Source organism: Oryctolagus cuniculus, chromosome 19, assembly GCF_051225735.1.
Source record: "Oryctolagus cuniculus isolate XC-2025 breed Fujian yellow rabbit chromosome 19, ASM5122573v1, whole genome shotgun sequence".
NCBI lineage: Eukaryota > Metazoa > Chordata > Mammalia > Lagomorpha > Leporidae > Oryctolagus > Oryctolagus cuniculus.
In genome coordinates, this window is record NC_142885.1 from 37802002 (window position 1) to 37829818 (window position 27817).

The 27817-nt window shown below is 40.8% G+C and overlaps 1 long non-coding RNA gene and 1 pseudogene across 2 annotated transcripts; one reads left to right on the forward strand and one right to left on the reverse strand.

Annotated features, from left to right (window-relative positions):
- On the reverse strand, positions 1-27817 carry LOC149120487 (uncharacterized). 2 transcript variants are annotated; one of them, XR_016225767.1, is made up of 4 exons: positions 27470-27817; positions 26604-26736; positions 3379-3514; positions 1-331 (listed from the first exon to the last, which is right to left on the reverse strand). It is a non-coding gene; the product is annotated as an uncharacterized LOC149120487 (long non-coding RNA). The 2 variants fall into 2 exon arrangements; XR_016225766.1 differs by lacking the exon at positions 27470-27817 and adding an exon at positions 27326-27456.
- On the forward strand, positions 557-624 carry LOC138847167 (U6 spliceosomal RNA; annotated as a pseudogene).

The window sequence follows — 27817 nt, forward strand, 5'->3', positions numbered from 1 at the left end:
AATTAATAGATTCAAAATTTGACAATCAGTGAATATCATTATTAGTCATTACCAACAACAGTTATTGATTTGAAAGGCAGAGTGACAGGAAGAGGGAACCACTGTTTCACTCCCCAGACACTTGCACTAGCCAAAGCTTGACCAAGCCAAAACCAGGAACTGGGAATTCATTCTGGATGTCCCATTTGGGTGCAGCGACCCAAGCACTTCTGCCATCCTCCGTCTCCTCCCAGGGTGCACACTAGCAGAAACTTGCCTCAAAGCAGAGAAGCTACCACTCAAGCCAGGCATTTGTATATGGGATGTGGGTGTGTGGTGGTGATAGCAAGCCCTCATAGATAAAAAAAAAAAGACGAAGTTATTTCTATGCCAAGGAAATTACTCTGTAGTCTTTCTCTTATAAACTACGTATTGCTGAACCTAGATAATTTTTCCTTTATTTAACAATGACATGAAAATGTCAGTTGAGTTGGCTTTCCTGAAGACCTTGTTTCTTGAATATTAGTGGCTAGCTGAGATAAATTCTTTTCATCTCTTTCTCGCTTCGGCAGCACATGTGCTCGCTTCGGCAGCACATATACTAAAATTGGAACGATACAGAGAAGATTAGCATGCCCCTGCGCAGTAAGGTTTCTTTACCTCCCTGTAGACTCTGCTCTCCAGAGGTGAACAGGGTCCTCTAAACCCACTTGCTGCACACACAAACACCTGAGTGTTGTATTCTCCCACAGGTGTTGGAGACTGATATGGTGTTCTGATTTATATTTACATAATGGCTAGTGACATCAGGCATATTCACATGTTTTGACCATTTACATTTCTTCTGAGAAATGTCTATTCAGATCCTTGCCTGTTTCTTCACTGTATTTTTTGGAGTTTTTCCAATTCATGTAAATGTTCTGGAAATCTGTAAACATTCAGAGTTTTAATTTTTCCTGCCATCTGTTCATTGTATCTACACTCTGATGTTTACTTTGTTGTGAAGAAGTATCTTAGTTGGATATACTCAAATGTCTCTGTTTTTATTTTTGTGACTATTGCTATTGGAATCTTACCCAAAAGCTATTGTGTGTTGACAATATTTAGAGTTTCCCTATGTTTACTTGGGTTTGGGTCTTATGATTACATTTTAATTCACTGTGAGTTCACTTTCACATAGTGTAAGAGATGTTGGAGTCTCTTTTCAGGCTTCTACATATGGATAATCAAGTTCCTCTGCACCACTTGTGAAAGAGATTCTTCTTTCTCCAGTTCATTTTAGTTCCTTTGGTAAATATGAGTTGCTGGTAGAAATTTGGGTTTATTTCTATGCTACCAAGTCTTTTCCATTGAACTATGTGTCTGTTATTATATCAGTGCTAACACTTCTTCTTTTTTTTTTTTTGCAGTATATTTATTTGAAAGGCAGAGTTACAGAGAGGTAGAGGCAGAGAGAGAGAGAGGTCTTCCATCCACTGGTTTACTCCCCAAATGGCCACAATGGCCGGAGCTCTGTTGATCTGAATCCAAGTGTCAGGAGCTTCTTCCAGGTCTCTATGCAGGTGCAGGGGCCCAAAGACTTTGGCCATTTTCTACTTTTTTCTCAGGCTATACCAGAGAGGGGTATAAGAAGTGGAGCAGCTGGGAAACATACTGGCACCCATATGAGATGCCGGCACTGCAGACGGTGACTTTACCTGCTTTGTCATAGTGCTGACCCCTGTAATATGTCTTAAAATATGGTGTGATGTCTCCAGCTTTTTTTTGCTTTATAATATTGCTTTAGATGTTAAGCATCTCTCATGTTTCTATATGAATTTTAGCATCATTTTTTCTAGCTCTGAGAAGAACATCGTTGGTATGTTGATTGGAATTGCATTGAATTTGCAAATTGCTTTTGGTAGTATGGATATTTTGGTATTATTCTTCCCATTCACAAACATAAGTTTTCTGTGAGACTGTCAAAAAGCCTTGACAAAAATTGGACTTTATTACACAAAAATTCATCACTTTTTGGGATCATTTAAATCCATATTTTTGCACTAATATTTGATAAATAATTAAAGACTTTGAGCATTTTAGTAGGAGAAATTAAAATATTTATCAATTTATTCAAATATTGTTTAGATGTGATATTCAAATATTGTTTAGAGCCATTGTCTGTATTCCCTCTAAATTAGGATCTTTTTGCTTTTTGCCTGTTAAACTTGTCCCTTGATTCAACAACCCTTTTTAATGTAATGTAAACTGAAAATGTCATTCCATAAGCTAAAAAAAATGACAAAGAAGGAAAAAGAAGGGAGGGAGGTTGAGTATATAATTATGTTCTCCGAATTTTTTCTATAAAACATATTGAATCATTTAAAAGCTAATTAAAATTAAACTCAAAATTGGACCATTATGACCAATATTTAAAACAAGGGATTAAAAACTGTAGATGTCTTCAATTTTGATTATCATTCTTCTTTAGAATATCTGAAAGAAATCCGGTTTCTCACTTTAAAATATACCAGTGTGTTAGAATTCAGTATTAAATGACTTTGTTTAAAAGTGTTATTTAATCTATTGCTTTAAGTAGTAATACTATGGCCATTGTAAAACAAAATCCTTATCATTTTTCATAAAGCAGAAAGGGCCTTTAAAACATCATCACTAAAAATATTAAGAGACCTAAAATATAACATTCTTAAAACCCAAGTGATACCATTCAAAATTTTCAAATATGCAGGGATAGTTCGTGTCAAGTAACTAAATAATTGTTAAGTGTATATATGGAATAGCTTCTATAAATTCTTTTGGCAAGGGCTGGCACTGTGGCATAGTGGGTGAGGCTGCCACCTGCAGTGCTGGTATTCCATAGGGGCATCAGTTCAAGACCTGGCTGCTCCACTTCCTATCCAGCTCTCTGCTAGGGCCTGGGATAGCATTATAAAATGGTGCAAGTCCTTGGGCCCCTGCACCTGCATAGGAGACCAGGAAGAGGCTCCTGGCTCCTGCCTTCCAGTCAGCACAGCTCCAGCCATGGAGGCCAACTGTGGAGTGAACCAGTGAATGGAAGACCACTCTCTCTGCCTGTCCTTCTCTCTCTGTGTAATTCTGACTTTCAAATAATATAAATAAATCTTTAAAAAATTCTTTTGGCAAATAGATGAAGCTACTTGTTATACATTTCAAATAAATAGCAAACATACAAGAAAAATATATTGAATAAAATTTAAGCAACTCATAGCTATACACAGAAATTTCTCACCATAACAACATAGCAACCACTAAATTTCCAAATTCAATTTTCCACAACTTAGAATCTTTAACTCCAGAAGGAGTACAAAATTGACAGAACAGTGGCCTATGTATCAGGATACCTAATGCTAATACAGAATTATCCCTGCCACAACTTACCTATGTGACCTTGAACAGTTCACTTTACTTCTCTGGGCTTGGCATTTAGCATCCTCATGTGATAAAGGAGGCTTGGATAAGATCAGTTGTACTCTATCTTGAGACTTCAATGATCTCTCAGTTTCCAAACAGGCACCTTAAGGGAAAGTAAACCTTTAGATCAAAGCTTACATTTTTAAATATAAATATATTTTAAACTGTTTCTACAACTAGTACAAAACAACACATTCAAATGTGTACCCTGCCACTTTTCAATATTTGGGAATAATTAATGCATCATTTTAGAGCATTGTCTTGAGGCCAGTGCTGTGGTGTAGCTAGTAAAGCCACTGCATGCAGTGGGGGCATCCCATATGGAGGCCGGTTCAAGTCCAGGCTGCTCCACTTTCCATTCAGCTGTCTGCTATAGCCTGGGAGAGCAGTAGGAAGTTGGCCCAAGTCCTTGGGCCCCTGAATCTGCATGGGAGACCCTGAAGAGGTCCTGGCTCCTGGTTTCAGATTGGCATATCTCTGACCTTTTAGGCCATCTGGGGAGTGAACCAGCAGATGGAGGACCTCTCTCTCTCTCTTCCTCTTGTTCAATATCTGTGTAACTCTGACTTCCAAATAAATAAATAAATAAATCTTTTAAAAAATCAAAAGAATATTGTCTGGCACACAGTGAACCACTAAGTACAAGATATTATTAGTAATATTAGATTGAAATATTGAAATAAACTAGGCAATAAGCCTTAAGATGCAAATTAATACCAAGAAATATAATCTCAAATTTCTGTGTTCAACAAGGTAGTCTCTTTTCACTACTAACTTTATACTGAATAAGATATTTTGATATTTTGTTAAGAGTAAATTTATCGGGGGCCAGCGCCGTGGCTCACTTGGTTAATTCTCCACCTGTGGTGCTGGTATCCCTTATGGGCAAAGTGTTCTAGTCCTGGTTGCTCCTCTTTCAGTCCAGCTTTCTGCTATGGCCCGGGAAGGCAGTGGAGGATGGCCCAAGTGCTTGGGCCCTGCACCCGGATGGGAGACCAGGAGAAAGCACCTGACTCCTGGCTTTGGATGGGCACAGCTCCAACTGTGGCAGCCATTTGGGGACTGAACCAATGGAAGGAAGACCTTTCTGATTTCTCACTGTATATAACTCTACCTGTCAAATAAAAAAATTATTAGTTTTTCATAAAAACTGCAGTATTGAAAAAGTTCTAAAATCCCTCTAATTCTAAATCTCTGTGACTGCTAACTCATTAGCACATATTGCATTCCTTACATCTGGGTAATCATGACAATTCACTTTTAAATGATTAACAGATCTGCTGTTATATATAAATACATGCTTTTCCGAAAATCATACAATAAGCAGGCTACATACTTTACTTCAAGTAAAACTGCCATATCCAGTCCTACAATTGTAAATAAGACAGTTTCAATTGTTCAGCATTATCAATTATAAATTCCAATCGTGTAGCAATACTCATAAGAATTTAGGGGGCCGATGATGTGGAGTAGCAAGTAGAGCTGTGGCTTGCAGTGCTGACATTCCAATTGGGTGCCAGTTCAAGTCCTGGCTACTCAAATTACTATCCATCTTTTTAGGCAAGTAAGACTTACTATCCAGCAGTAGAGGATGGCCCAGGCCCTTGGGCTCCTGCACCTGCATAGGAGACCCAAAAGAAGCTGCTGGCTCCTGGCTTTGGATTGGCAGAGCTCCAGCCATTGTGGCCAAATGGGGAGTGAACCAGCGGTTGAAAGACTGCTCTCTCTCTCTCTCTCTCCTTCTCTGTGTAACTCTGAGTTTCAAGTAAAATAAATGAATCTTTTTTTAAAAAGGATGAAATAAAAAGGAAGATGAAGATTACAAAATTGTTTAATTTTTTTAATAAATATAAATTTCCAAAGTACAGCTTTTGGATTACAGTGGCTTCCCCTCCCCCAAAACATCCCTCCCACCCATAATCCTCCTATTTCCTGCTTCCTCTCCCATCCCAGAAGATTACAAAATTGTATGAAGGACATTTGTACAGTAAACAAATATACTGATTTCCAATGCAATATTTGAATACTTGAAGCAGGAAGGCTAAGTACTTCTTTGCCAAAATAACATGTTTTCTCCAGTGTAAAACCCATTTGCCATCCCAATACACAAAGGGATTTGGGGCAAGAAGGAAAAAAGAAGTCCACACATGCAGAAATTTTAAGCAAAACGAAATAGAGAATGTATTTAGTTTCATGTAAATCACATGAGAATTAATAGTATTCTACCAATTTGCAACAAATATTTTTAACTTTAATGAATGAATGAATTTTCAGTTACATAGCAGAAAACTTCTACCCTCTCCCATAAAACTGAAAAAGAAACTTTTTAAAAGTAAAAACTGATGAAAGAATTCTGCAATACATGTTAATGTTAAGTAGCCCAGCAGAGTTTGTTTAGAAATACAAACACACACACAGAAAATAAATACATTAAAATCTTACTGAATAGTCCAGTAATAGTTCAGGATCCAATATGTGTGCAAAAGATTCTGGATTTCCCAGTCACTTTGTATAGGAAATGATGTGCTTTGCTATGTAGCATGTACCTTTAGATTCCTGAACACCTCCACTTTGCTTCTTACCCTGAGTCCCAGCAAATACAGGAACACAGCTGTTGAGTCATTCATTTTCTGGATTTGGGAATATCAAAGAATTAATGAGTATAGAAAGTTGTACAGCAAAGACCAAGAATATCCAAGGGAGGTCAGGAAAATCAATTGAACAAGTCAAAATACTATGAATGTATACTGAATGCTCTGTTTTTAATATGTCTTACTTACCTAAAAAGACATGAGGGCTATTGCTCTCTCTCTTAATACAACTAAGGAGAAGATATCACCAATGCTCAAGAAAAATGAATACACAGCAGAGCTAATAGAAAATCCCAAAAATCCAAAATAGAAAAACTGGATATGCACTCTTTACACACACCCTGAAGTGGCAATGAAGGAGAACAAATCTAAAATTAGAAAAAAATTCTTTTTTAAAAGATTTATTTATTTATTTGAAAGTCAGAGTTGCACAGAGAGAGGCAGAGAAGAGAGAGGGGTCTTCCATCCACTGGTTCTCTCCCCAGTTGGCTGCAATGGCCAGAGTTGTGCCAATCCAAAGCCAGGAGCAAGGAGCTTCTTCCAGGTCTCCCACATGGGTGCAGGGGCCCAGGACTTGGGCCATCTTCTACTGCTTTCCCAGGCTATAGCAGAGATCTGGATCCATATGAGCTGCCAGCACTGCAAGTGGTGGCTCTACCCACTATGCCACACCACTGGCCCCGAAAATTCTTGTCAAATTAAGAACATTTAACCTTTGTTTTAGAGTGCATTATTAAAATATCTAAACTGGGGGAATACATAATTTCTTTCTTTAGAAATCAGAAGAGAAAAAGAACACTTCAATCCTACTGTGACACCACACAGAAGGAATGGAGAATCATGACCTCAATTAGCCTAGGGACAGAATAAAAGGGAGGGAAATAGGAACAACAGAATTAAGATGAATAAGCTTTGACAGCTGAGGGAATCTGAATGTAAAGAAAAGGCATGCAGTTAACTGAAACAATAGAGATAAGTCTGAGAGGAAAAAACATTGTTAAGTCATATTAATGGGGCCAGAGCTGTGACTTAGTAAAGTAAAAAAAAATCTAAAATTTGTTTTTAAATTATATAATTAAAAAAGATTAAAAAAAGATGTTCAACTTGATCAGCATAGCCCTGACTGCTAATGGACAACTTAATACATTATCCCTCATAGTATTTTTTTTTGTCTGTTCTACTTAATATGACTGGTTTAATTCTGTAATTATCACACAGTTATTCTTAAGTGTTGAAAATTAACTGAAATGTGATCCCTGTTAAACATAAGAGTGGGAATAAGAGAGGGAAGAGATGTATAATTTGGGGCATGCTCGGGCTGACTTGCCCCAATTGGTAGAGTTGGAAACATACCAGGGGATTCCAATTCAATCCCATCAAGGTGGCATGTGCCAATGCCATCTCACTATTCCCAGTGATCAATTTCAAATTGATCATAATGAAAGGACTAAGAGTCAAAGGGAGCACAAAAACAAGTCTAGTATCTGCTAACACCAACCGATAGAATAAATAAAGGGGAGAGTGATTCAACATGGGAAGTGAGATACTCAGCAGACTCATAGAATGGCGGATGTCCTAAATAGCACTCTGGCCTCAGAATCAGCCCTAAAGGCACTCAGATCTGGCTGAAAAGCCCATGAGAGTATTTCAGGCATGGAAAGCCAAGACACTCTGGCAAAAAGATCTCTGTGAGTGAGATCCCAGTGGAAAGAACAGGTCTTCAAAGAGGGAGGTGCCTTTCTCTGAAGGGAGGAGAGAACCTCCACTTTGACTATGACCGTGTCTAAACAAGATAAGAGTCGGAGAACTCAAGGGGCTTCCATAGCCTTGGAAACTCATAACTGGTGCATAGGGAGATTACTGATGCCATAAACAGGAGTGTCAATTGGTAAAGTCAACAACAGGAGTCACTGTGCACTTACTCCTCATGTAGGATCTCTGTCCTTAACGTGCTGTACACTGAGGCTTAATGCTATAACGAGTACTCAAACAGTATATTTCACTTTGTGTTTCTATGGGGGTGCAAACGACTGAAATCTTTACTTAATGTACACTAAACTGATCTTCTGTAAAAAAAAAAAAAAAAAGAAAGAAATTATCAATTCCCAACTTGACTCTCACTGGGATTAAACATGACAATAGGTCAGATCTGATTTCATCATCATTTAAAAAAAATCATCTATTATTTTTCACTTTATGTTTCTGTGTGGGAGCAAACTGTTGAAATACTTACTTAAGGTATACTAAGCTGATCTTCTGTATATTAAGATAATCAAAAATGAATCTTGATGTGAATGGAAGGGGAGAGGGAGTGGGAAAGGGGAGGGTTGTGGGTGGGAGGGACGGTATGGGGGGGGAAGCCATTGTAACACATGAGTCGTACTTTGGAAATTTATATTCATTAAATAAAAGATAAAAAAAAAGATGTTCAATCTTAAGTCTCTACAGCATAAGATATACATCAATTTTCCCAGGTTCTATTTGCATTTATTAACAAAGTTTCATGGGTATAATCACTAAAGTGGCTCCAATAAGTCTTTTTATAAAAATTATTTTTTATTTTGACAGGCAGAGTGGACAGTGAGAGAGACAGAGAGAAAGGTCTTCCTTTTTCTGTTGGTTTACCCCCTAGTGACCGCTGCCGCCAGTGTGCTGCGGCTGGCACATGGCGCTGATCCAAAGCCAGGAGCCAAGTGCTTCCTCCTGGTCTCCCATGCAGGTACGGGGCCCAAGCACTTTGGCCATCCTCCATTGCACTCCTGGGCCATAGCAGAGAGCTGGACTGGAAGTGGAGCAACTGGGACAGAATCTGGCTCTCCCACCAGGACTAGAACTTGGTGTGCCTGCACTGCAGGTGGAGGATTAGCTTATTGAGCCATGGAGCCTGCCTCCAATAAGTCTTAACCTGGGATGCAACTAAATTTAACAAGGATACTCAATAGGAATTTTAGAAGAATTCCAAAATATGTATCAGAATAAAAATAAATACTTTACTTGGTACATCTCATTTTAACTATACTATTGTCTAAATTTCCAAATGTCAGATGTACTAAAAAAATCCCCAAAGCAGCAGAGTTGGTCCGACATGATGAGGAATAAAATAAAGAAAATGAGAATTCGCAGATCCCAGATCAAAATAACCAAGAAGGCCCAATAAAAGAAAACTCAATGTCTTCATACACTAACATTTATTACCTCAGATTTATTTAACAAAAAGGTGATTATTCCAGCTACATCCCATTAGGTAGCCCAATTTTACCTGCTAAATCCATTTAAAAAAAGCACCTCATGATATATTACTAAAATCATATTGCTATATGTCATCCACCATGTCCACTGTACCTTATACCTAATGTTAACAGATCTGATGAAAATCAGTAGATAAATGATGTGTCTTAACCAAGTGTGGGAAATGTCTTTTGTTCAACGTTTTTCCAAAAACCCCTCAGTCTCAGTTTGCCTTCACATTGAAAAGACACTTCTGAGGTTTACTATTCAGTCCAGCTTCTTTGGGCCTCCCTCCAATGAAAGGGGCTAAAATCCATCAAAATAAACTCTAGGCACTGTCCTTGTGCTCCCAGTGACTTTTTCACTCTAGGGGCTCACAAACCTTCTAAATTCTTTAGATCACCTGTGATGTCCATTAGTTCTCAAAGACTATGATGCAAGTAATTTCCCCTCTTGGAACCTTGTTATTAACTGTGCTGTATGAGAAATGAAGTCTCCTACACACCTTGTGCTTACGATTCTCCAAACCATGTTGCCTGCTAAGACTTTGGCCATGAATATAGGACAGCAATACCTGAACATGATTACTGAGATCTCCTTAATAAAGGATAGACTGGGGCCAGCACTGTGGTGAAGTGGTGTAATCCTTTACCTGCAGTGCTGGCACCCCATATGAGCACCAGTTCTAGTCCCCATTTCTCCTTTTCCCATCCAGCTCTCTGCAATAGCCTGGGAAAGCAGTAGAAGCTGTTCCAAGTGCTTTGGTCCCTGCCAAAATGTGGGAGACCTGGAAGCTCCAAGCTCAGATTGGCCCAGCTGCAGACATTGCAGTCATTAGGGGAGTAAATGAGCATATGGAAGACCTTTCTCTGTCTCTTCCTCTCACTGTCTGTAAGTACCCCTGTCAAATACGTAAATAAATTCTATATATATATATTTACATTTATTTATATATATTTATGTATATAAATATATTCATATATAAAATATATTATGCTTTATCATATAATATATTATATAATGTATAATAATTATAAACAGATAATATTATATAATTTATTATAACTATTATATATATTATACATATATATATATTATTGAGATGACTTCAATAGCCAGAGTGTGGCCAGGTTGAAGCCAGGAGCTCCTCCTCCAATGTGTGTGGCAGCAACCCAGGCACTTGGACCATCTTTCACTGCTTTTTCAATCCATTGGTATGGAGCTGGATCAGAAATAATTATATATTTATATATAAATAAATTCATATATAATATGTATATATAATTATATATTATATATTTATGATAATTATATGTAATTCTATATTATGTATAGAAATATATAATATATATTATAATATATAAATATATATATGATGGATCAAAATGCGGCATTCTCCATTTGGCAAAAGAGACAGGCTCCAATATCTACTGTCTATGTCAGCATGTCAGTATAATGCAGGAGGTAACCCCTCTACCAAATAAGAAAAGCTATTTCAGTTCAGCTGGACATCATTCTGCTGACTGTTGACCTTATTACTGTTAGTCTGGATGCTTTCATTGGTTGCAATCCAGAGACCCAATTTTCCCATAGATATAAACATCAGCAAACATGAAAATTTGGTAAGAAAAGCTTAAACTGAGAGTTATGATTAATAACTATTTTAACAAAATTTCTCAGAACCCATCTAATCCAAACCTTGGACAATTGGGAGCTGTTGTACTTGGCCCACCCATAATTGAAATGGATTCTAAATCCTTCAACTGCAAGGAGAGTATCATAGACATTAATGCTCCAAACGGATCCAGTTCCCTGCTAATGTGTCTGGAAAAGCAGCACAGGGTGACTCAAATATTGGGGCTCCTGCACCCATGTGAGAGACCTGGAAGAAGCCCCTGGCTCCTGATATCAGTCTGGCCTAGCCACAGTCATTGCAGCCATTTGAGGAGTGAACAAACCAGGAGGAAGATCCATCTCTCCCACTCTCTCTTTCTAGTGCTGCCTTTCAAATTCATAAATAGACCTTTAAGAAAGTCGATCACTTCAATAAATTTGCCATTGCTCAGTCATGATAACTTTTACTACCTTAAATTCTTTTTCAAAAGATTTATTTATTGGAAAGGCAGAAAGAGGAGCTGGTGGTTGTGGTGCAGTGGACAAATCCGCAATCTGTTATATTGGCATCCTGTATGTGCACCAGTTCAAGTACCAGCTATTCCATTTCTGATCCAGCTCCTTACCAATGGACTGAAAAAGCAGGGAAAGTTGGCCCAAGTGCTGGGATGCTGCCACGCACATCGGAGGAAAAGCTCCTGGCTTCAACCTGGCCACACTCTGGCTATTAAAGTCATCTCAAAAATGAATTAGGTGGTGGAAGATTTCTGTCTCTCCCTCTCTCTGTAACTCTTTCAAATAAGTAATTAAATATTTTAATATGATAAAAAATGGCAGAGAGACACAGAGACAAAGAGAGAAGGAAAGAGAAGCAGAGAGATATCCCATCTGCTGGTTCACTTTCTATGTGGCTACAACTGTGCAAGACCAGGTTTCAAGTCCCCATTGAGGTTACAGTTCTCCAAATTAGATGACAAGAAGGAAAGAATTTGAGCTATTATCCATTTCTTCCCAGGGATATTAACATGAAACTGATTTGGAAGTGGAGTACCCAAAACTCAGATTAGCACTGCAATATATGATGCGGGCATCTGTTGTGATGGTTAACAAATTGGAAAACCTAGAGGAAAAATCAACAGATTCCTGGACATACACAATATACCAAAATTGAGTCATGAAGACACATAGAAAAGCTAAACAAATCAAAAACCAAGACAGAGATTGGATGAGTAATAAAGACCCTCCCAAGAAAGAAAAGTCCAGGATCAGACAGCCTCACTATTGAATTCTACAAGTCTTTTAAAGAACTAATGCTTCTCAAACTATTCAACACAATTGAAAGAGAGACAATCCTCTCAAACTCCTTCTATTAATCTGACAATGACTCATTCTATCATTTATTTATACATAATGTTGAGAAAATCAGAAGTATTTGTTAGGACTTCTGCTAAAATGCACTAGATTTATAATTTTTAAATACATCTTTCCTAGATGTAATGCAGTCCTTTGCTACTTTAGAGTATCAGAAATTTAAAATGTTGGACTGGTGCTGTGGTGGAGCAGGTTAACACCCTGGACTGAAGTGCCAGCATCCCATATGGGGGCCGGTTCAATACTCAGCTGCTCCACTTCTGATCCTGCTCTCTGCTATGGCCTGGCAAAGTAGTAGAAGATGGCCCAAGTCCTTGGGCCCCTGTACCAATCTGGGAGACCTGGAACTAGCTCCTGGCTCCTGGCTTCGGATCAGCACAGCTCTGGCAGTTGCAATCAATTAGGGAGTGAACATCAGATGGAAGACCTCTCTCTTTCTCTCTGGCTCTCCTCTCTGTCTGTAACTCGACTTGTAAATAAATAAATAAATAAATCTTTAAAACAATTAAGAAATTTAAAAAGGGAAAGGTTTTTAAAAAATGTATTTATTTATTGTGAGGCAGAGTGACAGATATAGAGAGGAAGAGAAAGAGAGGTCTGCTATCCACTGGTTCACCCCTAAATGGTCAGAATGGCTGGAGCTGGGCCAATCTGAAGCCAGGTGCCAGAAGCCAGGAGTCAGCAGCTTCCTCCAGGTCTCTCACATGGGTGCAGGGGCCCAAGCACTCAGGGCATATTCCACTGCATTCCTAGGCCATTAGCAAAGAGCTGGATTGGAAGTGCAGGAGCAGGGACTCAAACTGGTGCCCATGTGGGATGCTGGTGCTGCAGGTGGATGCTTAATCTACTATGCCACAGGGTGGGCCCAGGGAAAGGTTTTAGGAAGACATCTTTCATGTAGACTAGGCTGCAATATTGCAAGGTAAGGTTTAGCTTTTATTTCCACACATCAGTTTTCATCTTTTAGCAACTATAAATACTGAATATCATACATATAGACATAAATATAGGTAACTGCAGATTTTGTTGTCATTCTTTCTAATTCTCTTTTAATGTCTGCTAATAGGCCATCTTATGGATTATTATATTGATGTTACCTGTACACAACCATCAGGCATTTCCACTGTTGAATGTGTTTATGTGTACAGGTAGTTTTGTTTGTGTGTACATGAATGCACATTTGATGGAGATAGCACTGACAGTAATAATGTGAGAAATCCTAATGCTGATTTCAAACTTTCTATCCTCCGCAGAGATGGCTGTCATTGAAGTAGACCACAGGGCCCCATTGCTGTTGTGGACTGAAATGTGCCTCCCTAAAACTCAAACACTGAAGTGCTAACCACCAACATAACTCTACCTGAAGAAAGTGCTTTTAAGCAGATCAAATGATAGATGTGTCTGTCACATCAGAGAAGGGCTTCTGGAAAAATCGAGCCTATTAGCACCTTGATCTGATATTTTCAAGCTCTACAACTCTGAGAAGTAAAATTCCATGATTTACATCATATTCTCTGTGGTATTTTCTTAGCAAATTAATATATCCTCATTTCTGCTAGCATTTTCTGCTGTCATCTAGAAGGTCCTCGTGATTAGCAGAGAAATATAGAAAGTAAAAACTATGATTTTAGATTACCAAGTATCTACTAACATAAAAAAGATATCCCAGAAGCAACCTAATACCATCCTCCAGGACCCAGAAAAAAAAAAAAAAAACAGGAATGAGTCAAGTTGTGGTGCAGTAGAAAAGTGAATAATGAAAGATCACAGCAGAAGTAAATAAGGAAGGGTTTGATGCTGTGGTTTAGTAGGTTAATGCCTTGTCCTGCTGTGCATGCATCCCATATGTTGTTGCTAGAAGACCAGGTTCTCCACTTCCAATCCAGCTCCCTACTAATGCACCTGGGAAATTGGTGGAAGATGGACCATGTTCTTGGGTGCTGGCACCCACATGAGAGACTTGGAAGAAGCATCTGGCCTTTCAAATAAAGAAATCTTAAAAAAAATAGAAGCAGTGTTAGCACTGTTGGAAAAACAGACACATAGTTCAATGGAAAAAATAGGCAGCTGAAATAAACTGACTTTTCTACAGCCAACCCCTATTTAATAAAGGAAAGAAAACAAACAGGAGAAAGAAGAATCCCCTTAGCAAATGGTTTAAAGGAAAGTGATTATCCATATGTAGAAGCCTGAAAAGATACCCCAACACCTCATACACTATGTAAAAGCAACTCAAGGTGAATTAAAAGTCTAAATATAAAACCAAAACCTTGAGAGCTTGTTTTGAGGTTCTAGCAGGGGAGCGCAGCTACTCGTATACCCTTGACCGAAGACCGGTCCTCCTCTAGCGGGGAAGGTCGTCCTCTTCGACCCAGCACGCAGCTTCGGGAGGGACGCACATGGAGTGGTGAGGGAGGAAGGGGACACCCGCCTAGCCAGCCAGATCAGCTGAAGCAACCCTGGCGATCAATGGGGTGACAGATGTCGCAGCCAGATCGCCCTCACATCCTGAGTTCACGCCGGAGCTGAGGAAAGGAAGCAATGCTGTCGGATCTGGCCGCTCTGCGGGAGTCTGAGGAACAACTCACACCAGGTGGCCACCGTTCCGTCGTCATGGGTAAAGGAGACCCCAACAAGCCGAGGGGCAAAATGTCCTCCTATGCCTTCTTCGTGCAGACATGCCGGGAAGAGCACAAGAAGAAACACCCTGACTCTTCGGTCAATTTCGCAGAATTCTCTAAGAAATGCTCGGAGAGATGGAAGACCATGTCTGCAAAGGAAAAGTCCAAGTTTGAAGATATGGCAAAAAGTGATAAAGCTCGTTATGACAGGGAGATGAAAAATTACGTTCCTCCCAAGGGTGATAAGAAGGGAAAGAAAAAGGATCCCAATGCTCCTAAAAGACCACCATCTGCCTTCTTTCTCTTTTGCTCTGAACATCGCCCAAAGATCAAAAGTGAACACCCTGGCCTGTCCATTGGGGACACTGCAAAAAAATTGGGTGAGATGTGGTCTGAACACTCAGCCAAAGATAAACAACCATATGAACAGAAAGCAGCTAAGCTAAAGGAGAAATATGAAAAGGATATTGCTGCATACCGTGCCAAGGGCAAAAGTGAAGCGGGAAAGAAGGGCCCTGGTAGGCCCACAGGCTCAAAGAAGAAGAATGAACCTGAAGATGTGGAGGAAGAAGAGGAAGAAGAAGAAGAAGATGATGAGGAAGAGGATGAAGATGAAGAATAAATGGCTATCCTGTAATGATGAGTGTGGAGTGTGCGTGTGTGCTCAGGCAGTTGTTTTGCTAAGAATGTGAATTCAAGTGCAGCTCAATATTAGCTTCAGTATAAAAAAACTGTACAGATTTTTGTATAGCTGATAAGATTCTTTGTAGAGAAAATACTTTTTTTAAAAAATGCAGGTTGTAGCTTTTTGAGGGGCTACTACATACAGTTAGATTTTAAAGCTTCTGATGTTGAATGTTCCTAAATATTTAATGGTTTCTTTAATTTCTTGACTTGTGTATGGTAGCACAGCAAAGTTGTAGGAATTAGTATCATTTGTAAATTTGGATTTTTTGTTAGGATGTTGCATTCTGTGTTGTTTTTTTAAAAAAATTTTGTAATAAAATTATGTATGTTAAAAAAAAACCAAAACCTAAGTAAACATATGAGAAACTGTAAAACATTAGCAGAGACAACAGTTTGCGTAAGATTCCAAAAGCACAAGTAACAAAAATAAAATATACAAATTTGAGCATATCAAATTAAGATACATCTTCACAACAAAGTAATCAACAGAGTGAAGATACAATGGATGGAATGGCAGGAAACATTGAAAACTCTGACTATGACAAAAGATTGATAGCCAGAACATACATATATAGAACTGGAAAAACTCCAAACAAGAAGCAAAATGTACACGTAAGAAATGGGCAATGATCAGAATAGATGTTTCTCAGAAGAAGAAATCTCAATTGTCAAGACATAGATGAACATGCCCAATATCACTAGCCATTAGGGAAATGTAAATCAAAACCAATAGCAGACTCCATCTGTGGGAGAAGACAATGCTTGGGTTTTCATTTGTGCAACAAGTGGGTTTAGAGGACCCTGTTCACCATTAGAGGGCAGAGTCTACATGGAAGTAAGGAAACCTTAATGTTTTCCTAATGGGCTTGTTAAATTCTTGTCCAGTGCCTATTTCCTTTGCCACAAACTTTCCAGTCTCACTATTTCCTTCTTCTTCCTCTTCTCTGTGGCTTGAAAAACAGTATACCTTCTTATATACGGAGGATACTTTTGTTTTGTTTTATTCCTTCTGTCTCATGATGTTCCTCTAAGAAATCACAACCCTCCAAATATTCATTCATTTATGCAGTCTGCAGTTTTCATGGGCTACTACATGGCAAAGTACTAGGTTAAAGGAAAGGTATAGGTCAGGAACTGAGCAAAGTTCACAATTATGTAGTATTATCTGGGGAAATGAACCTGATGGAAGACATCTCTCTCTCTCTCTCTCTCTCTCTCTCTGTCTCTCCTTCTCTCTCTGTGTAGCTCTGATTTTCAAATAAATAAATAAATTTTTAAAAACTAACTAAATAAATATACTAATAACCTGGTGGCAACACCTTTCTATCAGAACATGTGAAGCACTCAAACACAGTTTGTCCCAGAAAGTCAGCCATAGTTTTCAAGGGCACATCTTCTACTCCATTTGTGGACATCTCTGTGTGGAGTAAGGGGCACTTATTTCTTCCATTCTTCTTTCTTACCACTCTCACAGTTATAACTTCTATTGATGCTTCCACAGAGCAGTCTATGAAATTGTAGAACTAATATCCTCCCATTTCAAAAATGTCATGGGTTTAACCACAGAACCCAAAATAAGACAAGTAACTGGCCTTCTTAATTACACAGTGTGGAAAGTAAGATTCTCAGTGGATCACTGGGTAACTGTAAATTACTGGGCAGAGAAAAAGATGTTACTTATCTGTATTTATGATGTTGTAATTCTCCACTTTATGCAAACTCAGATTAAAAGGGCTCCAGTTAGTGGGCAACACTGTTGCATAGTGGGTAAAGCTACTGCCTGCAGTGTCAGCATCCTATATGGGTGCCGGTTGGGATCCTGGCTGCTGCACTTCCCATCCAGTTCTCTGCTGTGGCCTGGGGAAACAGTAGAAGATGGCCCAAATCCCTCATCTCCTGCACCCACCTATGAGACCTGGACAAAGCTCCTGGCTTCTGGTTTTGGATCCAAACAGCTCCAGCCATTGATTTCTGTTTCTACCACTCTGTAACTCTGCCTTTCAAATAAATAAATAATTATTTTAAAAAACAGCTTCATCCCAGAAGAAGCTCCTGGCTTCAGACTGGCACAGCTCCAGCTGTTGCTGCCAATTGGGGAGTGAACCATCGGACAGAAGACGTCTCTCTCTCTTTCTCTCTCTCTCCTCTCTCTGTGTAACTCTTTCAAATGAATAAATAAATCTTTAAAAAAGTAGCTCCAGTTATTGACAACACAGTAGACTTGCAGTAATTTTAGTTCCCTTCTTATTTTGCAAAGGGATCAGTGGCAGGTCAAAACAGTTGACAGCCTTGCTAACAGGAGAAGAAATAGCTGAAGACAGAAAATGAAAAGCAGCCAAATACATCATCAAAGAAAGAGAAGTGGACCCCATCCAACACAAACCTTTAAAAGTGGATGCTCACAATTAACGAGTGAAACAGCTGCCCACTGAAATCTTATCTAGGGAGGGAAGATGTCCTAAGTTCTGCTTCTGTAAACTCCAGTCATAAATCTATCCTAATAAATCTGTCCCCGGCATCTCTTTTACAAACATACTGGACCCACTGACCATTGGAAATGTGGACCTAAGTCATGAAGGCTGCCATTTAAACCCACCAATGCTGTAACAGCTAAGAAACTTGAATTTGATGCACAATTCTCAGGAAATCATTCCAGCTGAGCCTAGGGCCATTAATAGAAACTCCTTGGATCCTCCACTGTCTCTGTGCCTGTTTGAAAGAAGGGAGTTTTCCCACCCCAGGTTTCTGGAACAGCTTCAAATTCCACATTGGAAAAATCTGATAATTAATATGAGAGGGATCAATGCACACTTCACACTGCTCCCCACCAGGAAGATGAGGTGCAGGATGAGAGCAGTGGGGCAGATCCTAGTCAGATCCTCCTGCCCACCCCTCTGCTGCCCCAGGCTCCCTGCTGAAGGCCACCCAGCCCCACCCTGCAGGAACCAGCCCAGGAAACATCAAGAGGCCTGGCCAGACTGCATTCTGAGACCACCCACAGTGGGAACCCAGCTTATTTAACTGTGGAGAGCTGGAGTCTTTCTGCCTTCCTTCCCTGCGTGTGCATGTTCCCAGAATGCTGCCCCCTCTCTCCTGTAACCACTAAATAAAGCACATTAGGGACAGTTTGGGTGAGGTCCTGCAGGAGAGATTCCAGGCACTGGGAGCCTGGGAAGTGGAGGTGGGAGACAGAACAGCCCGGGTCCCAGTCCTGACCTCGGGGGAAGCTGCCATGATCTATGGCTCCCTGGCACCCACCCTTCTCCCACACGTGTCCCCGCCCCTTCCTGCATACCAAACCTGCAGCAGAAAGTCCCTGGAGCAGGTACCCTTTCTTCTGGACACATGGGGAGCGATTCGGGGAGTGGCAGGAAGAGACTCCCTGGTAAGTGGGACCCACAGGTGGAGGATGAAGAGGGAAGATGCAGCAGGAGGCAGGCTTGGGGTGAGCACTTGGAAACTCCCTGGGATCGCACGTGCAGAGCAGGAGATGCAGTAAATGCCAGAGAAGGAGAAGCACAGCCCCCAGGGCTGACCCTGATCAGGGAATGAACTCCCTCTGTTCCAACTCAGGCCCCAGGGAATGGCAGCAGCATGCGCATGTGCACAGGCATTCAGAAGGCATAATACATCCGAGCTCCTGGGAACTCTGGGAAATGGAGTACAGGCCGCAGCATCCCTAGAGACACCAGCTGACCCTCCCAAAGGCTGTAGTCAGGGGTGGGTGCCCACAACCAGAGGGCCTTTGCTTTTATTCAGTCCCTCCTTCCTTTCCTTCCCCCCACCAAAATCTCAGGGATCAGTTGCTTTCTTCCTTTCCTGAATCAAATCTGAAAGAATGACACTCACTGCTGCTAACTGACCCCAAATCCTGGCTCCCTCATAACCTCTGTCTCTTCCAGAAAAATCTTATTTACTACTTTGGCCCTAGAAATCATAAATGACTATGATAGAATTTAGCTTTTAACAGAGGTGTAGAAGGCATGGTTTAATATCCAGTTTTGAGAATACAATTTTCATTTGTGTTTTATTGATGTTTATAGTTCTTTTAAGATTTATTGATTTATTTGGAAGTCAGAGTTACAGAGAAGGAGAGGCAGAGACAGAGAGAGAGAGAGAGGTTTACCATCTGCTGGTTCACTCCCCAATTGGCAGCAGCAGCACAGCACCAACCCCTTATAGTTCTTTTCAAATCATTTTAAACTGTCTTTTTATTCATCTAGTACAGAGACAGAAGAATGGACACAGAGCTAACATAGCTGTGTATTCAAAGAGACAGGTTAAGGGGTTAAATGCCTTATATCATAGCATTTATACCTTAGATTAATTCTGGGGACAGTATTATCTGGAATTTACAAAATAGAAACTGAATGGAAAGAGCTTAGAAAAGCATGGTGATTTTTAATATCATAAAAAAGTCTAAGTTAAAGGCCAAACAAGGGGCCAGCACTGTGGCATAGCATGTAAAGCATTGACATTCCATATGGGTGGAGGTTGAACCCGGCTACTCCTCATTTGATCCAACTCTCTGCTATGGCCAGGGAAAGCGGTGGAAGATGGCCCAAGTCCTTGGGCAGCTGCATCTGTGTGGGAGACCCAGAAGAAGCTCCTGGCTGCTGGCATTGGAGCTGTACAGCTCCAGCCATTGTGACCAATTGGTGAGTGAACCAAAAGATGGAAGATGCTTCTCTCTCTCTCTCTCTCCCCTTCCTCTCTGTGTAACTGTGACTTTCAAATAAATAAATAACTGTTTTTAGAATGTCAATCAATATATAATACTAGCTTAAAGATATTTCTTTTGTCTTGTGTCTCAGTTTTTAAAATCTGATTTATCAAATGGGAAAATGTGAGAGATGAAGAGTACCTACAAAAATAATTTACTGTAATTATTTACTGTAATAATTTACTGTAATGATGTACTGTAATTTACTGTAATAATTTACTGTAAACAACCACATAGGATTATAACTTGTCTAGAAAACAAAGGAGATTCAAAGTTACTATTTTTCATGGTTATTTGTTCTTATTTTTAATATCAAGATAGTATACAAATATTATGCACTCCTAGGTATTTGTGTGTTGTTTGATATGTTTTATTTTTTAATCAGAAATTCAAAGAGATAACTGGGTAACATGGAGTTCTGTGTTTCTGATTACTTCTCTCAATTAGAGATCATGGGATTAGAGTTAGTGCTAGATTAAGAATGCTTCAATCTTTATCCACTGACTTCACACCAGCATTTACTATGTTAAACAATATTCTTTGGGTAGATGGCTCTTTCTTGCCAGACTGTAAACTTCATGGGGTCTAGAAACATATTTGCTTTGACACTAAAACTCAGCATCTTGACAGTCAGTCTTTTAGTTGAATAAATACATGATATATAAAATAAATATTTCTGCCCCTCAAGAACTGCCTAAGAGAGAAGAAAATAGAAATCAATTTGATGACTCTCCTTATTAGGTGAATATATAATTTGTCATTCTGACATAAGCCTTGTCATAAAAAGGGCATATGAATAATCACACAGAGTTGAAATGTATGAACACCTAGGGCCAAGTGGATTAAAAGTTCAGCCTAGCTATGTAAGGCATTCCATGTCAACAGGAGAGGAAGGAGGAAGAGGGGAGGGAGTGTAGGTGGGAAGGTGGTTACGGTGGGAAGAATCACCATGCTCATTACTTAGCAGCAAAGAGAGAATCTGTGATCATTTGTTGCTTAAGAAAGGGTGATAGGCATTATTTAATTATAATGCAGGCATCAGTGTTCTTCTGTCTCTGAAATAGGAAGTCTATAACTCAGAATTCCTTGCTGTTTCATCAAAAACAATTCAAAACAAAAACCTAATTAAGCATAAGTGGAAGTTGTGCGTTAGAAGTCTATTCTAATCTCTAGGAGGTTCAGGGGTTGGAAAATTCATCTAAAATCTTGCTGAAAAATGTCCCACACATTTTCCATGAACACTACCCTTAAGCATAAGCTTTTTTTAAAAAAAAAAGATTTATTTATTTGAAAGTCAGAATTACAGAGAGAGGAGAGGCAGAGAGAGAGAGAGAGAGAATCGTCCATCTGCTGGTTTACTCCCCAATTGGATGCAATGGCCAGAGCTGAGCTGATCCAAAGCCAGGAGCTAGGAGCTTCTTCCAGGTCTCCCATGTGGGTTCAGGGGTCCAAGGACATGGGCCATTTTCTACTGCTTTCTCAGGCCACAGCACACCTGGATTGGAAGTGGAGCAGGCTGGACTCCAACCGGCGACCATATGGGATGCTGGCACTGCAGGAGGCAGCCTTACCTGCTATACCACAGCACCAGCCCCCATAAGCCCTATCTTCTGCAGAACCAGCACCCCAGACACCAGCCACCACATGGCATCCCATGGCACATTCAACCCTGGCAATGTTCTGCAGCTCTTGCTCCTCTCCACTTTCACTGGAAGAATCTGCAACTCCTTGTTTTCATGCAAGTAATTCTGATTCAGATGATGCCCCTGACACAATTGGCTGGCAAGTGCCATGGCATGTGTCCACGGCCTAGCTAAATGCAAAGCTGGAACATTTCACTGCCATGGTGAGACACGGACTCCATCTAATGAAGTAGGGGATTTTTCAGGGAGTCTAGAGAATCAAATATGACAAAATGACAAATCTTAACCAAAGAGTGCCGTGGTACAGATGAAGAGAACCCAAAATGTATTTTTCTATCTTTTCTTTTCTGAGTTAAGTGCCTAAAAACAAAGCCAATGAGGGTTAAACAGACCCATTCTGAAAATTCCTTAACATCTTCATTTTCATCCAAATTAATATATTACTTGAAGGAAATAAATTTTACATAAATGAAAATGCAGCACCACAGACAATTGTACAGAACATAGCCCTTCAGTTAGCTTCAAACCATCTGGGTCCATTAATGTGTTCTTCCAGAACCCAAGCTGCAGTACAATAGAACCACAGCCTCTGACATTCCTCCTCCACCCTGATGGATCTTGTGTTTTCCTCCCACCTCCCCTCTCCTGTGAATACATCAGTAGCAGGATAAATGGAATCCAAAGATACGATGATATTATTTAACATGGAATAAACATAGTGTTTTAGTCAGTACAATCCTCAATACTACAATAATAATTCCGAGTTCACTGACTATGAAACTAAGTATATGAAATCTATTCCTAAGTAATCACACCATCGATAGCTGAATGTAGACTTTCAGAGGGAAAGAAACAAAGAATTGTGTAGACATTGTATTTCTATAATAGAGATTTACCGCTGTACTTTATAGACAGTACACCATGTTTGTATTTTCTTGTTTTTTTTTTTTTTTCAGTCTGGAATAGTTTATTACATCCAGCTTGTCACTTTGGAAATTTTATGATTAGACACTAATATACAACAAATTTTGAATCCTTACAGACAATATACAGCACCCTAGGCCCTCCCAAGGGCAGAAAACAGACCAAGAGCTCATAGACTAGCTGCAACTGCAAGAAGCAGATGAAGATATCGTCAGAAAGATACATATTCCTGCAGTGTGGCTGCTGAGCAGTTCTGCCCTTATGGATCTCATCTCTGTTTCAGATCATTAAAGAAAGTTACATGCTTTCTGACATTTCTAAAGATTTCAATAATGAGAATCTAATATATGTTCACTATGCTAAGAGCTTCAGAACAGCCCAAAGATGTGGGCCATCTATTGCTTTCCCAGGCCATAGCAGAGAGCTGGATCAGAAGAGGAGCAGCTGGGACTAGAACCGGAGCCCATATGGGATGCTGGCACTTCAGGCCAGTGCTTTAACCTGCTGTGCCACAGCACTGGCCACAACGTAGTATTTCTAATAGAAGAGATGGTTAAGTCATTAACTCCTCTAAAATACAAGTTAAGTATTAGCTTTGAAACTCTGATTCATTCATGAGAAAAACAAAAGGTTAATTTTCACTCTTTGCTTCTGGGTATGTAAATTTTCTTCTAAGAAATTAATCATGACTTTTACATCTCAGACCCTATTATGAGTAAGTAGAGAATATTGTGGGGTCATACGCTCATTCTATCAAAGGAACATTTCTCCAATTAAAGAAAACATTATGGGCATCCCATATGGGCACTGGTTTGAGTCCTTGCTGCTCCACTTCTGATCTAGCTCCTGGCTATGTCCTGGGAAAGCAGTAGAAAATGTCCCAAGTGCTTGGGCCCATGCACATGCATTGGAGAACTTGAAGCTCTTAGCTCCTGGCTTCAGATCAGCGCAGCTCCAGCCATTGCAACCAGCTAGGGAGTAAACCATCAGATGGAAGACCTCTCTCTCTCTCTCTCTCTGTGTGTGTGTGTGTGTGGGTGTTTGTAACTCTTTCAAATAAATAAACAAATCTTTAAAAAAAAAAGCCAGGGGTCAGGGAAATTTCATCCAGGTCTCTCACTTGGGTGCAAGACTCAAGGATTTCTACCATATTCTACTGCTTTCCCAGTATGTTTTCAGAGACCTGCATCAGAAGTAGAACATGCAATGGTGCCCATAGAGGATGCTAGTGCTGCAGGTGTTGCTATAACCCATTTTGCCACAGTGCTGGCCCCGTAACAATTTTTAATTCCTAGGAATTAACATGGAAGAAAGAAGTATGGCAGGATACCTTTTTTAAAAAAAATATTTTATTCATTTGAAAAAGTTATATGGAGAGGTAGAGAGTGAGCTGATCAGAAGCCAGGAGCCAGGAGCTTTTTCTGGGTCTCCACATGAGCAAAAGGGCCCAAGGACTTGGGCCATCCTCTACTGTTTTCCCAGGTGCATTAGCAGGAGGCTGGACTGGAAGTGGAGCAGCTGGGACTCTACCAGCACTCATATGGGATGCCTGTATTTCAGGCCAGGGCTTTAACCTGATGTGCCACAGTGCTGGCTCCAACAGGTGACCTTTTACGCTCAATAATCTCTTCTTGGTATTGGCAGCAGTTTGTAATTTTTTTTATTTGCCTTCTTCTTAATCTATATTTTTAAAAAAATTAGAAAAAGTTCCAGCACCCTGAGAACCTCCATCACAAGGGCATACAATCAGATGTTTGTCCAGAAAAGGGTGGTGTAGATGCAATGTGGAAAATGCAAGGTGAGTTGATTCATCTTTCTCAGGCTGTGGTTTCCATGGGCAACTTTTACAACCAACTGCCTTATTTGTTCCTCTTCCACAGAGTGGAAAACACGTTAAGTCATCCTATTTAGCCAAAAGCCAGTGGCAGCACTTCAATATGTCATCAATCCAGGGCCAGCATTGTGGCACAAAGGAGTAAGTTGCCAACTGCAACAGCAGCATGCCTTATGGCACTGCTTTGAGACTCACCTCCTTCACTTCTCGTCCAGCTCTTTGCTTGGGAAAGCAGCAAAGATTGCCCAAGTGTTTGGGTTCCTGCACCCACATGGGGGACTGGGGCAGACTTCCAGGGTCCTGGCTTCGGCCTGGCTCACCCCAGCTATTGTGGCCATCTGGAAGTGAGCCAGCAGATGAAAGATAGATCTCTCTCTCTCTCTCTCTCCTTCCTTTTACCTAAACATACATTACATACATAAATGAAGATGCATCAATGTAGCAACTTTTTGAGGAAAAGTCTTCTGATTATTGCAGGTACTGTCTCAATGCATAAAAATATTCAGACACAAAAATTATAAACTGATTTATATTTATATTTCTCAACCACATACTTTTCAGAAAAAATTGTCTGCCACTCAGCATCAGGTATCAGTCTGAAAGCATTCATTAAAAAATCAAGTAATTTAACTAAACACAAAAACCTCTAGTATAGGCTGCATATAAACCAGTGGCTTCCATGGGTATACACAGATTGATTTTTGTTAATTTACAGGGATCACTGCACTTCCCTGGCACGGAGCTGTCTGAAGAGTTTAAACACTGATGGGTGTGGCATTATTTCTGATATTTGCTTATTATCCAGAGTGCATTTATTCAATATCTATCATGAACTCCACACTCTATATATAAATCTATTTCAAATATGTTGATATTTAATGGTACTTACACACTTAAAAACTGAGCTAATCCTCCTAACTTCTCTCTGGAATAGCTATGCCTTTGACTTTGCCTTTTTTCACACATATGGAAATGCATAATATGCTTCTGTATGGTACTTCAGAATTTATAAAAGGCTTTTCAGGTAAAATTTACATAACATCATGTGAAAGTGGCCAAAGGACACAGTCTTCTCATTACAGAGGGGAGAGGTATGAAGTCACTCTCTGAACAGTTACTCAGATTCTGTCAATCAGGTTCAGAACCTTATTAGGTATCAGATACACATCTAGATTTTTTCCCTACTGTCTCTTTGTCAGAATTCCCAGCTTATGAGTGAACTTCAGTCTGAATGAATGCTAATATTCAAGGTTCTAAGTGAAAAAATTACTGAGGTTTGTATTGGTGAGGAAAGCATGTGTCTAAATGTTACTTGTATTTAATAATAAGTATTGAATCATGAAACTGAATATAAGATTATGCAAATTTTTAAGATGAAGAGCATATATTTAAAACCACATTCTTACATTTTGCAAACGTGTTGAAACAGCTTACTGGAGCATGTGTTTGGCATAGTGGTAAAGCCTTCCACATCCCAGTCAGAATGCTCAGGGCTCAAGCCCTAGCCCTGCTTCTGCTTCTGGCTTCCTGCTAACAGAACCCTGGGAGGCAGCAGCTGATGGCTCAAGTACTTGAGTCCCTGCCACCTGTGTGGGAGACCCACACTGAGTTCCTGGCTTCAGTCTGACCCAGCTCTGGTTGGTGCAGACATTTGAGGAATGAGCAATAAATGGAAGGGCTCTCTCTGCCTTGCAAATAAACAAAAATAAATATACAGACATTTACTTAAGGTGTCTTGCTCACTTTTAAATGATTTCCCTTTTCACAGTAAAATGCCTAACTGTCCTCTTTAGTTACAATGCATGTTTTGCTCTCCATGTCCACTCCTGAGCTCCAAGTACTGGCAGCTCACCCTAGCATGCTGACTGGTTCCAATGTTCAAGTACTCATCTCCCATTCTCTTTTGGTGGGTCTACCGGAATGAAAGGAGAGTATCTACAGTAGTTAATATCTTACTGTTGCTCTTGCTGTCCACCTGCAGGCCTGAAGGATGATCAGCTGAATACACACTGTGATGTTCTGGACGTAGTTTCCAAACTTCAGTCACTTTGCAGTGGAGGGACTCTGTCCTCGTCAATCACCTGAAAGCCTGCAGGAGTAGGGAGAAGCTGTGTTTGAAGAATTCACAAATACAGTGCATTGAAGCCAACCACTACCACCCCCACCACACCCCTACTTCAGGGTTCTGGCAAATCCCAAACCAGGAGTTTGGGACCAGCAGTGGTTCAGGAGGTGACCTCAACTCCTTACTCTGAACAGCTCCAAAGTGCCTGGTGCACCCAGCGGGAGCTCAGCGCCTCGACCTCCCGCCCTCCTGCCCTTGCCACCAGGACCCCCAGCTCCCAGAGCCTCCAGGAGGCCTGCAGCAGACCCGCAGGTCCAGGCGCACTGGGTTGTGCATCCAGAGCAAACCCAAAATACAGGCCCAGCTCAAGTGTCACCTCCCCACAAAGTCTCTGTATCCTACTCCCTCCTGGAAGGCTGCGGGCCAGCACTCAGAACTGGGAGTCGCGGCATTTGGGGTTCACCCATGCTCCCATGAAGGAAGATGCCCCCGTGGGAACCCCGCTCCACCTGTGGGCAGGGCTGGGGAAGGAGGGCTGAGTAAGCCTCCACCCTAGGACTGCAGCCTGGGAAAGTCCAGGGCCCCAGCGCCCTTGCCGGGCATGGGGTCTCACTAAGTGTGCTCTGAGCCAGGGCCTCAGCCATCAGCAGCTCTCTTGCTTCCAGAATCTGCTGCAGGACAGCTCAGGCTCTGCCCAGCGGGGAACCTCGGGCCAATCCTTCCTGCCCTGGGGCAGGACCAGTGCTGCCAGACCCACCCCATGTAGGCTGGCTATAAAGGCAGTGGTCATTGTTGGGCAGCTGGTAGTTGCCACCTCTCCCGCTGGCCCTGCTGGCTGAGGCTTGCAGCACGTGCTGCGCTTGGGGAAGTAATGAAGGCCAAGTCTCATCAGGAAAACCAAGTGCGCGGTGCTGATTTACTCACTGACACAGCATCTGTGTGGTCTGCATGGGCAGACAGGGGGAAGGGTTTCGTAGGAGGGCGCTGTTGGCACACTGGGCCGCATGCAGCTGCCTGCTATAGGCATCCAGGGCAGCAGAGTCCTGCAGGGTCCCTAGAGTCCTGGCCATGCTGTGCCTTCCATCATCCACCCTCCTGCACTGAT